The sequence below is a fragment of the Meleagris gallopavo genome, chromosome Z (genome assembly GCF_905368555.1).
Source record: "Meleagris gallopavo chromosome Z, MGAL_WU_HG_1.1, whole genome shotgun sequence".
In the NCBI taxonomy this organism is placed as follows: Eukaryota; Metazoa; Chordata; class Aves; order Galliformes; family Phasianidae; genus Meleagris; species Meleagris gallopavo.
Genome location: NC_139435.1, coordinates 8,027,884 through 8,040,133, shown reverse-complemented (window position 1 = coordinate 8,040,133; position 12,250 = coordinate 8,027,884). Strand labels below are relative to the sequence as shown.

At 40.7% G+C, this 12,250-nt stretch overlaps 1 protein-coding gene across 3 annotated transcripts in view; it reads left to right on the top strand.

Moving 5' to 3' along the window:
* Positions 1–12,250, top strand: part of FAM219A (family with sequence similarity 219 member A) — a 98,789-nt gene that overhangs the window by 753 nt on the left and 85,786 nt on the right. The window lies entirely within an intron of this gene.

Genomic DNA, 12,250 nt, shown 5'->3' with positions numbered 1-12,250 from the left:
CTCGCTGTGCTGTGCGCTGTTCTGTGCTTTCCACCCCCGGGATGCTGATTCCCTTTGGCACCTGGATGAGCCAATTCCATCCTGGTGGTGCGAGATGGGATGTTTGGAGAGGTGAAGGAGCCTTCATGAGATGCGTGTGCAGATCTTCCCGGTAGCAGGTGGGGTGGGTCACTGGCAGATCAGAATTAGCGTTTAGGATGCTTTCTGAGGCTGCTGGAACATCGGAGTGCTGGTGGCTTGGTGTTGGTGTATCTTGGTCTCTTGTTGCAGCTCAGCACCGAGAACAAAGCAACTGCCTTGTGAACAGAAGGACCCTTCCTGTGAAGGTCTGCAAACTTCTGACTGCTAAGAAAAATGTGATCCTTGTAGTGAGACTTGACACGTTTTGAATGTATTTTTAGTTTTGTTTCTTCTCATGATTATTGCTTGATTGTTTAGCTGTAGCTTTCATGGCAGGGGAAAAAACTGTGCAAAGTGGACTTGCTGCATGCCCTATTTTGTCCAGCAGAAGATATGGCAAGGCTGACCCTTGTTATTCTTGTTGCTGTGGCACTGAGAAAGTTTTGTAAATTTGCTGGCAGACCAATACAAAAACAACAAAAACAAATAAAAAAACCACCTCTTAAACATTTTCTGAAACATTTGCAGTTTTCTACACCCAGCAAAACATGATAATAGAGGGTAGGATGGCATATCATGCATCAGTGATGGTAAGTTTAAGTAGGTTTCCTTCCCTTCTTCAGCAATCAATAATTTGGAAAATGCCACAAAGAGATATCACTCACATATTTTTAGTAAGTACTCTAAAGACACGTTCAAAGAGGTTTTCTTCCTGTTCTTCAGAATTCCAGTTGACTTCTAAATAATGGTGCTCGTGGTGAAAACTGATGTGTGTGATGGTCAGCTGCAGTGAGTGGGTGCTGTGAGATTCTTTCATGTGCCTGGAAATGCTGGCAATAGCCTCAGACATGTGACATACAAAGCTTCGTATAGTATTTTCTGCTTCGTAGCTCCTGGTTGGTACCTTGCAAGCTGGGATTGTTTCTTGTGAGAAACAGAAGTTTGGAATTTGGCTGTAGTTTCGCTGTAGTAGTTTGCTTGGGCAACTGAGCTCTGCCCCATGCTGCTGCTTGGTTGTATGGTGGTTACTTCTTATCCCATTCCTTTTCTCTTCATGCTTTAGAGTACAAAGTAACCTCTGCATCTCAATCCAGTGTTGAAGGGTGAAGATATCTGGCGGTATTTTCTGCATCCAAAGGTTCAAGTAGAGCTAGTTTTCCAGGTCTGACCTGAAAGCCAAGTTTCTTCAGAATTAGGAAACATATACAGCTGGTAAATGCTTAGGGAAAATTGTGTTTGAATATAGTCAGAAGCCTTTCTAAGCCCATGAACGTCCAAACCTTCCCCTGATACATTATTGATCAATTATCCATCAGGGGTGACAGTGTTGATAAATTTGGTGAAAACATTTCCACATTTTTTATTTTTTGCTTCTTTAGCTTCTAGCTTTTGTACTGGGGAAGAAAACCATCTATTCAAGCTGATGTGCACTTATTGCATACCCTACTTGTTGAGTGTGTTTTTGTCAAGCAAAGGCACAGTGTCCCTCCTGGGAGATACTCGAAGTCGTCTGAGCAGCTGTCTGTAGGTGTCTCTGCTCAAGGTGAGGCTTGAACCAGATGGCTTCCAGAGGTCCTGCCAACCTCAGTCTCTGCACTTCCCCTGACCTTCCTGTCAGTTGCAGTGATGTGAAGCTATGAAGGTGGGCAGTCATTCCCTTCCCCCTTTTCAGTCTGAATAAGCATTGCTGAATCACGCAAATTGTGTTGATTCTGCCTTCAGCCCTACAAATGTTTTATGGGAAATACTGTACTCTAATGCCAACCTAAGGAAAAGTGCAGTGCAGGTCTTAATGAGGCAGAGTTGTTGCAGATAGATGGGCAGGACAGCTGACAGACCCTGACTAATGTTGCTAGTTCATAGGATCAGATTATGCCCAGTGTTTCACATCTTTGCAAGAAGATTACTCTGCATATTATGATATTGTGGTACAACGTTCCATGAGAATAGGATGGTCCTGATTCCAGATTCCTATCTTGGAGACTGGTGGCTCTTGGCTTCCACCTCCAAAATAGCTGCCTCTTCAAACTAATAGAAATTCATATACCTGGAGTCTTGTTTACTTCTAACACTTCAGTATCATGTCTTATCTATCAACATGATGTAAGCTCAACTGTGGAAACTCTGTTCCAATTATTTTCTCTTTCGTAGAATCATCAAGGTTGCAAAAGACCTCCAAGATGATCCACTCCAGCCATCTGTCTACTACCAGTATTTTCCCACTAACCCATGTCCCTTAATACAACATCTAAACATTTCTTGAATAGAGATTTGATCTCTGTCTAGTCACAATCCTTCTGTGCTCACATAAAAGGGCTCCCCGGTAGCTGCTGGGTAGCAAGTTATTTTCAGATAAAGCCAGTTTCCAGCATGGCTGAAATTTGTAATGTGGTGAAGCCTCAAACTCAGTATTTCTGCAGCACTCACACAGTGAGGATGATGTGGAGGAAGAGCATTAAAGAGCTCTGAAATAGGAATGAGGAAGCCTGGAATTATTTGTAGACCTATCTTACGTGCTTTCCTTGTGATTTATAAGTGCATTGTGTGCCTTAGGCTAAACTCTTGCAAAATCCTTACTCTTTTTGTTAAAATGAAATGTACTGAGCAAAATGCAATGGGATTATATGTTGGGTTCTGCTATGTGGAAACCTTCCCAAACTGGCTGGTGTATGATAGCAAACTAATGATACTGGATTGGACATCACTCTTGTGGTTGTGTTCTTAGCATGAGAACACAAGAAGAGTAAAAGTGCATTTGCCCACAGGGCATCGCTATGACTTTTTCTTAAAGTAGGCACCTGCCAAAGCGCAACAGCTTCAGAAGAGATTTTCTGCAAACTGCTGAGACTTTGTCTTCATTTGTGTTTAATTTCCCAGTTCTCTTGAAATCTCCCAGTTCACTTGGAAGATGGAACTTCTCTTCAGACAAATTAGGCTAATGGTTCTTATATGTTGTTCTGAATGGTTATGGCCTGGTTGGTTTCCTGGGCTGGCAGCTTGAGTTCCGATTACTGAGGTAACTAAAGGATTTTTATTAACCACATCCTGCAGTGACACTGTTGGCTTTCCAACCAAAATGCCAAATGTGTGCTGATCCTGGAGGTGTAAAATTTCCAGGACATTTGAAGATAGAGAAGTTGTGTTTCTACGTATTTTTTTTCTTCCTGAAAATCCAAACCAAAAGCAGAAAAGAAAAAAAAATTAGACAATTCTTAATTCTTAATTTTTCAAGAATGAGCTATAATTTTAGCCAACAGATATTCAGTGTTTAATGTGCTTATTAAATGTATTCTTAGTTTTTGGTAATATTGATTGTCTCCTGCTAGGGAAGTTATGCTGTGTATTAAGATCCTTTTTTTTTTTTTTTTTTTTTTCTTACTGGAAATAGAAAAGCAAGAGTTACTAATAAGCAAAATGAAAGGTTATACCTGGAGGGCTTAGAAATAGTATGTTAATGTAACATTAGGTCTCCAGTGCAGCTAGACAAGAAACTCATCTTTCTAGAAGGAAAAGCCTTCTAAAATGAAAATGTCATTCCTATGTATATTCATTGTAACGTAGCCAGGGGCTCACACAGCTATATGTTTTGTAAATGCCTGCAGTACATGATGCTAATAATGGCCCATTACTATGAGTCCTGAAATAGAAATATTCCAGAGGAGCTGCTTTTAGTTACGCAACCTGTTTTGATGTGCTGCAGTGTCATTTATAGCAGTAGTCTTAAAAACAATCTCCCTGAATAGTTTTATTCTGGTGTGGTTGTTCCCACGTATTGTATCAGGCCTTTAGTGCATAGGTATTGGAGCAATTTCGTTCTTCCCCCAAGACAAGGTAAAACTGGAGCAGTGATTCTAGAGCAGGCTCTCAAATGACTGCTATGAGGGTGACCTGTCAGGTTGCAGGAGCTCTGACTCTCTGGGCTGCTTTGCACAAATTTTCAAATGCAGTTGTTCTGTCAGTCAGGTTGGGAGATCCTTTTCTGAGTGAAGTGTTAAAGAGGTGCTTTGAACTTAACAGAAAATTAAACTTGCACAATGTCTTGGGGTTCTTCCATACCTCCCAGGAGCTCGTTATCCATAGCTTGATATTAATATCTACTGTGACACCATCTTCTGATGCAGAAATTACTCTATATTCTATCTGCCAGTAGTAATGACAGGTCAGTAAGGAATCAGTCAAGATGAGCACAATTCCAGGGCAAGAGAGGAAAGCAGCTCATGCCTTTACTTCTGCGGCTTTCATCCAAAGAAAGCTCTCAGCTCACCCACAGGGCTGTAGAGCACATGTGTCCTTGCTGGAACTGTGTCGTCCTTGCTGTCAAACAGAAGACTGAACTTGATAAGAAGACATGAGAGGACTTCATCAGTGCCGTTACTGTGGGTAGGAGGTGAAGTAGGGAGCTGGCTAAAGACACAGCTGGGAATCAGTCACAATGGTGTGCCTGTTTTCTTCCAGACATTTTAAGACCTTGGCTGGAGCAGTTGTCCTTCTGCTTCTATGCAGATCAATTTCCTGTCACTTTCCACAGTCACTCTGTCAAAATTTGTCTACACTTTCCCCTCATGTTGCACACACCATGCATCTTCTGTGAGGCTCTGCATCATTTTGGATATAAGGTCCCAGCAGAATTATTCTGTACCTGTCACTGAAATTGACGTCTTAGTAGATGCAGCCACTCGCAACTAGTAAATCAATCAATTCCAGATCTAACCCTGTGTAGACTTCCTGACCATTATTCTTCTTTCTGAGATTTAAATTGTAATCTTGTTTGGTGAATGGTGCCCCTTTTTGAGCATACAATAAAAAGCAACCATTTTCTTCTCAGCTTCACTTTGAGACAGTGAGCTGCAGTAAATGAAATCGTAGGTGGAAATTTTCTTCCATTTTGAAGAGAAGAAGCTTCTGGGGAATCTGCTTGGCTTTGGGAAATATCCACCATCAATTCACAGGATTGCAGGGCTCAATGCTTCTTTGGGGAGAAATGCTCTCTTAAGTACATGTGGCATATACTGGTTATGTCTTCAATGCTTTTACTAAATGAGTGGCAAAGACCTCTTAGTCGTGGACTAATAAGTGTCATTTTCAGTAGTAAAGCTGAGGGTCAGAAGCAGTGGAGAAGACCACTGACACTCTTAAAGACACGTTAGAGAAATGCAGTTTCTTCACCCTACTGTGCAAGACCTTATTTGCTGTCCTAAAGGGAAAATGGAGAGCATTTTTTATCATGTCTCAAAGCTGTTCAGTAGTACTGGCAAGCTGTCTAGTGAAGATGTATGTTCTGCCTGTGAGAAGATTGCTTTGCTAGAGCATTTTAAAGTTCTTCCCTGAACTTAGTAAGTTCTACTGCTTATCTGCAGCTTTATTACAGAGGTTGTCAAGCTATCTGTCTGGAGTTGGTGGACAAAACACCTAACAAAGCTGTAAGGTAGGTCAAGTCCTCAGACTGCCATGTAACTGGTGTTGAAAACAGCACTGTGTGCCTGTGCCTGCTGGAGCACAGCCTTTAGATTTGGTGTGCTGCACGGAAGAACATAATTCTAGCCTTTATCATCTTTATTTGGAAATCACCTTGCTTGCACATCTTTCCGAGGCTCTTATAGAAAAGGATGTTTTATCTTTTCTGTATTGCTTTTGTTTTTTGATGGTCAGAGCCATCAGACAGGAATCCTTTCTCCATGGGCATGATGCAGTGTCTTGTCTCATGCTTGTCTGACACTGTTTCTCTTGGTATCTTTTCAGTATCCTTCTTAAGATTCATTAATACCAGCAGCTGACCTTTTGGGTCTGTAGTGTTCAGTCTAATAAATCCTACACAGTCTCTTTTCCTAAGAACCCAGCACAGCAGTGGTGTTCTAATGATCATCATTTCTCTTTGTCTTATGCATTTTACTGATTACATGGGAATGTAGGTTGGTGATTTAGTACACTTGTATTCTAATAAATTAACGATTTACTATGTCTTGTCTGGGGTTTTGTTTGGCTGCAGCCCTCGGTGTAATAGCAAATCTCTGTCTTGGTGTCAAAGACAAGACCTTTCTGTGTTTTGAGCCAAGCTAGTTCCAGGAACACAGCTTCTTGGAGCATCTCAGAGCACGCAGGTTTGATTTCTGTTAGAGGAGGAGATGAGGGGATTCAGATCCATTCCAGTGCAGTCTATAATTTCTCCTGAATTGCTAGCTGAGTTCTTGACAGATATGGTTATTGCTGTCTTGCTTTGATATGGTGTGAGATGATCTTTGAGGTCTTAAAACAAACAAAAAACTCTACAAGAGTTACTAAAGTCCAGTAAACCCAGTCTGCTGCTTGAAGTGCTACTCATATTGATAGAATACTGAACAAAATGCACAGGAATATAATGATGATGTTCAGTTATTCAGAGAATGTTCACATTCTTTATGGGTAGGGCAGTTCTGTAAGTCAAGTCCTAATGTTTGTGGCTGTGGTTAAAAACCTCTAAATGTTGTCAGTGGTCTGTTTTCAGGATAAAGGCTTTCAGCTGCACTGGTTGATGCAGTGGAGGAATCTACTACTTGAATATTCACAGGGACTTATTCTCAATAATGTGATTCCGGGGTTTAAATTTTAATCTGAAACTTGTCTTGTGGTTAGTTGTTGCAAGTAGCTTGAGGTGAGGCAAAAAACAACTTTCAAAATTGTTCCTGAAGTCTGCAGAAGCTGGACATCCAAGGAACTGTCTGAACAGACTGATCTTCTGAGAAACAGGAGAACTGTCTGCATTGCACATAATGCTTTAATTGAAAAAGCCATGTAGAAATGTTCCTAACCAGAGATTGCATGCAAAGCTTTTGCCTTGTAGGATCGTGTGACTGATGCTTCTAAAAACAATGCACTCTTTTGTGAGAAAACATGATTTTCTTCTCATCCGCATGCATGTGATGCAAGTAGAAGAAACATTGTCTTTGATGGCTGAAGCATTTTCTCCACACCACAAACACAGGGCTTTGCAGATGTCACTGTTGGCTGGGGCATAGAGAGGGGTCCATGGTGATCACATTGATGGAGTGCGAGTTCACCCTTAGTGAAATGGCTTGTTTGTAATAGGAGTCTTGGGTATGGAGCATTGCATAGTGTTCCTGTGACAATATCTTGAGACAAGCTGTGTGATAGGGGAAGAGTAGGTGTAATCTAATCTTGAGATCTTGTGACTTAAGCTGTTATTAACAAAAGGCCTAACAAGTGTGGAAGTTAAGTTTTCATTTGGCTGCGTGAGTGATGAATGTGTAACAGATATTTAACAGGATCCGATGGTACAGAAGCAGCAGGAGAAGCTTATTTTAAGTTTAGGATTCCTGGCCTCTAGACAGTCTTGAGAAGAATTGTAAAATTATACAGGGAAAGATTTAACCTTTCTCTTTCCCCCCACCAACCTCTTTCAGGTCGGTTGTTTGTCTAGATCTCTGGAATCTTCCTTCCTCTTTATTTAAGGAGATAGCTTCGAATAGCCATCCCAACAATTGGTGCAAGAATGGCATCTTTGCAGCTTTAAAGATGGAAGTCACCTAGCCTGTGTGTAAAAACTGCACTTCACATAGAATTGCTTGTACCTGATAAACCTTGGAGAAACTGCTAGCTAATGTGATTCAATTTCCGTAAATCTGTTTGTCAGAAGTAGAGTTTAGACTATAGTTTTTGTTACTACCCTAAAATTGAGGGGATTGGATACGACATGGGAAGTCCAACACTTCCTGAAAATATGTTATGACATTCACACTAATGTTTATCTGCCAGAAATTGCTACTTTGGATTGTTAATGCAGAGCCTAAGGGTATCATCTAGTATTCTTTAAAGCACTAATGATTTCTCCGTTGCTCCAATGGGATAAAAAGATACACTACTTCTTTTTGGCTATTCCAGCAGAGCCTAACTATTCAGTGGATATGCTTTAGACAGCGTACCACAAAAGAGCTGCTTCATGATAAGAATATTTTGTAGCTCTTGAAAAAAAATAGGGCAAAGTCATTGTGAAAACAACTGAGATGATCCATGCTGTGCATGTAAGAATTATTATAAAGAAATTATCTGGTTCATTTGGATTATTTCACCACATGTAATTTATAATCCATGCCTTTGCAAAAAAAAAAGTTTCCTTGTGCTGCAGTGGCACGTGTCAGACATGAGCTATTACTAACACTAAGGTTCTGTATTTGCAACGTTGAATTTTTTTAAGAGTAAGCTCTGAATTTCAGGAAAAAGATATTCAGGTAGGAATCAATCCAGCAAAAAAAAAAAAAAAAAAAAAAGTGTCCCAGTAGGTTTACTGGTGGAACACTTAAGGAATCTGGAAATGCTTATGCTGACATGAGAGATGTGAGCTTGATGGTATTTTACTTACTTCATTTGCACTTCTGTGGCTCTGTGATTCTCTATGAGCAAAAAGTATTATCTTTTTTTTTTTTTTTTTGGTAAGCCATGGCAGTTCAACAATGGCTGTGATGCTAAGTGACGATGGATAATTTTGCTGTGATGGACAGAGAAACTCATGTTAAGCCTTCTGGCTTTTCAGCTTCCAAATCTGCACCTGGCTATGAATTTATTCTTGGCTGCACTAAGTCCTGTTATCTCAAGCAACTGTTCTTAATCATTTTGAGGGTCAAACACTTCACTTTGATTTGTGTTGTCTTTTTTGAAACAGTACAGAATTATAGGACATGTTGTGAGTTTTTAAAAGATTCATAGGAACACAAAATTAAGTCCTGATGCACTTCCTTGACGCTACTTCTTTCAAGGCCAGTTGCTTTGTGGTGTTGGGTTTTGTTTTGTTTTCATTTGTTTGTTTTTGGGGGATGGGAAAGAGATTTTCAAATGACCAATGAACTCTGGTTTGTTTTATTAATAAGTAATGGGAGAAAGCTAGATGCTTCTTACTGCAAATATTCTCCATTGGCATGGGGGCTGGTAGATACCAAGGAAGAACCTGCTGGGAGACTTTGCATATATTCAAAACTCATTAACATCGCAGTCCACAGCAATAGCAATAAGGTTTTCATGCGTGTCTCTTGGGAGGCCTGGAAGTCATGGTGAAGGCAGGCCCATTACATAACACTCCATGCATGACCTTCTGAAGTGTGTTAGACCTTTGCTAAGATTTTATTCTTTTGTTATTGCAAACTTGTTATTCCAGGTGCTCTGTACATTTGTCCCCATCTAGAAGAAAGGATTGTGCTGTGGTCACTTTGAGTGCTGGAACATGGCGACGTACACTGCTTCCTTTGGCAGAGCAAGAGGCACCTCACGGATATAGCTAATATAGTGTAAAAAGCACCTGTGATTCAGATTCAAATTAGTTCTGCTCTATGTGTGCCAACAGTTTAAGTTACAGGCTTTTCTTGAAGGTTAGAGCAACCAGATGGATGTCTTCTGAAGCCTCAAAAGCTACTTCTATGTTACAGAAACTTCATGCTTGATTAGAAATGTGAAATCTTAGAGGAATTTTTGCTTCTGTGTTTTAACCACTTATTAAAGGTTCTGACTGAATTTGCCCTGATTTTACCTGCTAGTGTTTACAGGTGTTTTGGTAATTCATCTAGAGTAGTATAGAAAAAGGCTAATAAACCACTAGGGTTTATTAAAAATTGTTTTACTGCTTGCTGAAGTGTAGTAAGTGGTTCTATAAATCTGGCCTTCCTTCAATTTAGCATAGCACCTGGAAAACTACCAACCATGTCCAGGGCATGTTTCAACCTAATTAATGTCTCCTGGCTTGGGTTGCTGCTCTGAACCTTGCCTGGGTTTTTATCAAGAAAGAACAAGACCTTTGTTTAGAGCAGAGAGTTGTGCTGAGCAATGAGTGTACATCAGAAACTCTAAATGGAAATCAAAGGTGTCAATGTGGATGTAAGAGTTGATCACTGAGATCTTATTGTGAATGATATGGGGAGAGAGAGAATGATAGCTTCGTAAGCTGTTACCCTGTGGTGTGCCTTTAGCTCAACAGAAGTCTTAATGTTACTTTGCAGGTAGTGAGCAATACTCAGAACTGGCTGAAAGGTAGTTTCTATTTGCACAGAGGTAGTGGGTTCTCAATAGAGCCAGTGTGTCCTCTACCATATGGAAGACCTATACCAGTCTCTTTATATATCTCAAATTCAAAAGAACAAAACCTAGACAGTTAAAGTGACCTCTGAGGAGGTCATACCTCTGCGTTCGTGTGTTGGGAAGCAGTTTGTTACTGAGATGTGTGCCTTTCTTGTACTACTTGTGAGTTGTGCTCTGGAAAGCTTAAAGTGAGTATCAAGGGAGACCATCAGATTGACTGATGCCTCGGGGACAGAGCAGCTGTTAGAAAAATCCCTGAATACATCAAAGGAGGACCCTACGAGCATACAAGTACAGTGAGTATGGGCAAGGGGATGCTGTGGGTGTGCTGAAGGGATGTGCAAGAATATATGAATCTGTAGTATGTTAAATACAAGTGTTCAGGTCCTGTTTTCAGCCTTGAAAACGGGCTTTGAAAAGTGATGCACTGTCAGGATTGTACTGATGCAGCTTTTTCTTCTGGAACACTCTAGTGTAAGTAAATCGATCACTCTAGCTGTCATTTCAGTGTACTTTCTTAGAGGAGCAAAATAGTGTTACCATACATAGTTATTTTTGATAACAGCAATTGGAGGCTTTTTGAAAACAGTCTTGTAGTTTTGAGACCTGAGTGGGAATGCTGGTTAAATTCACTGTATCTTCTCCTGCAGAAATAGAGCAAATGAAGTGTCAGTGAAGGTCTGTTCAACAGGAGTACCATAGAAATGATAGATCAAAGCTGAGTTTTTTACTATGTGGTTTAACCCTGGTAGGCAGCTCAGCACCACACACATACTTGCTCCTTGCCCCCTGGTGGGATGGGAGAGAAAACCAGAAAGGTAAAAGTGTGGGTTGAGATAAAAGACAGATTACTAGCTAAAGATGTGCATATGGAAGTGAAATAAAATAAGGAATTAATTTGCTACTTCCCATAGGCAGGCAGATACTCTCTTAGTTCAGCCACTCTTAGGAAAGCAGGACTCCTGATATATAGCAGTGCCTTCACTCCAAACACCCCTCTTTCTTCCTCCTTTCTCCCAGCTTCTGTTGTTAAACATGATGCCATAAAGTATGGAACGTCCTTTTACCAGTTTCGGTCAGCTATTCTGGTTCTTTCCCTTCCCAGCTCCTTGTACACCTCCAGTCTCCTTGCTGGCAAGGTATTGTGAGAAGCAGCATAGTCCTTTACTCTTTGTGAACATTACTCAGCAGCAACCAAAATCTGGACATGCCATCACCATCTTCATCAAGGATCCAAAACACAGCATCCTACAAACCCCCCACAAAGAAAATCAACTCTATCCCAGACAAAGTCAGAATAATTTGGAAACTGAGCAGTGCAGCTCTTCTCAGATTGCTATGGTCATGTAAGTGCTGCTGTCTTATTGTCTTGCCTTGTCATAGACGTAGTTTCAGAGATAACTGTATGTCCTTGGCAGGCAGAGTCTATATGTAAACAAAATCTTATGTAGTTGGATGCTGGAAACTGCAACACTCTCAGGAACTCCAGTCAAATTTGTTGAATTCTTTGCGGGAAAGATACTGTCATTAGTGAGGTAATGTTCTGCACATCTCTTTCTAGAAACTTGCCATCACGGGACAGCTACTAACAACTGAACAGAGTTATGCCTGTCGACAGTCAGGACTGGCTTGCTCTGCTCTTGCAAGTCATCACATGTTGGTGACTGTCCTAGCTTTCATCACTTTCTGTATAGCCAGACAGCACAGGTCCCTCTTCTGGTGTTGATGAAGTTCTCCCAGTAGCTATTTTGATTGAGTGTTGAATGAAGGTTTTTATTTCAGCTTTGCTCTCTCCTGTCCCTGAAGTCAAATTCAGAAATAAGAGGTAAAGGAGAAACCTGTACATTTGGTTTTATTCCAAGCCTTAGTTGGTAAGTTTCTGGGAAGAACAACATCTTTCCTTGAAAATCTGCATCCCTACCAGATATGGAAGAAGAGTTGAGATTCCCACAGCTGTCAACAGAAAGAAAATTTACCTTACACAATTCTTTGGGTCATGGAATCCCGGTAACTTCTTGTGAATAGAGGAATATGCTTGTAATTAGATCTTACTTGAGACACAGCATCACTCCAC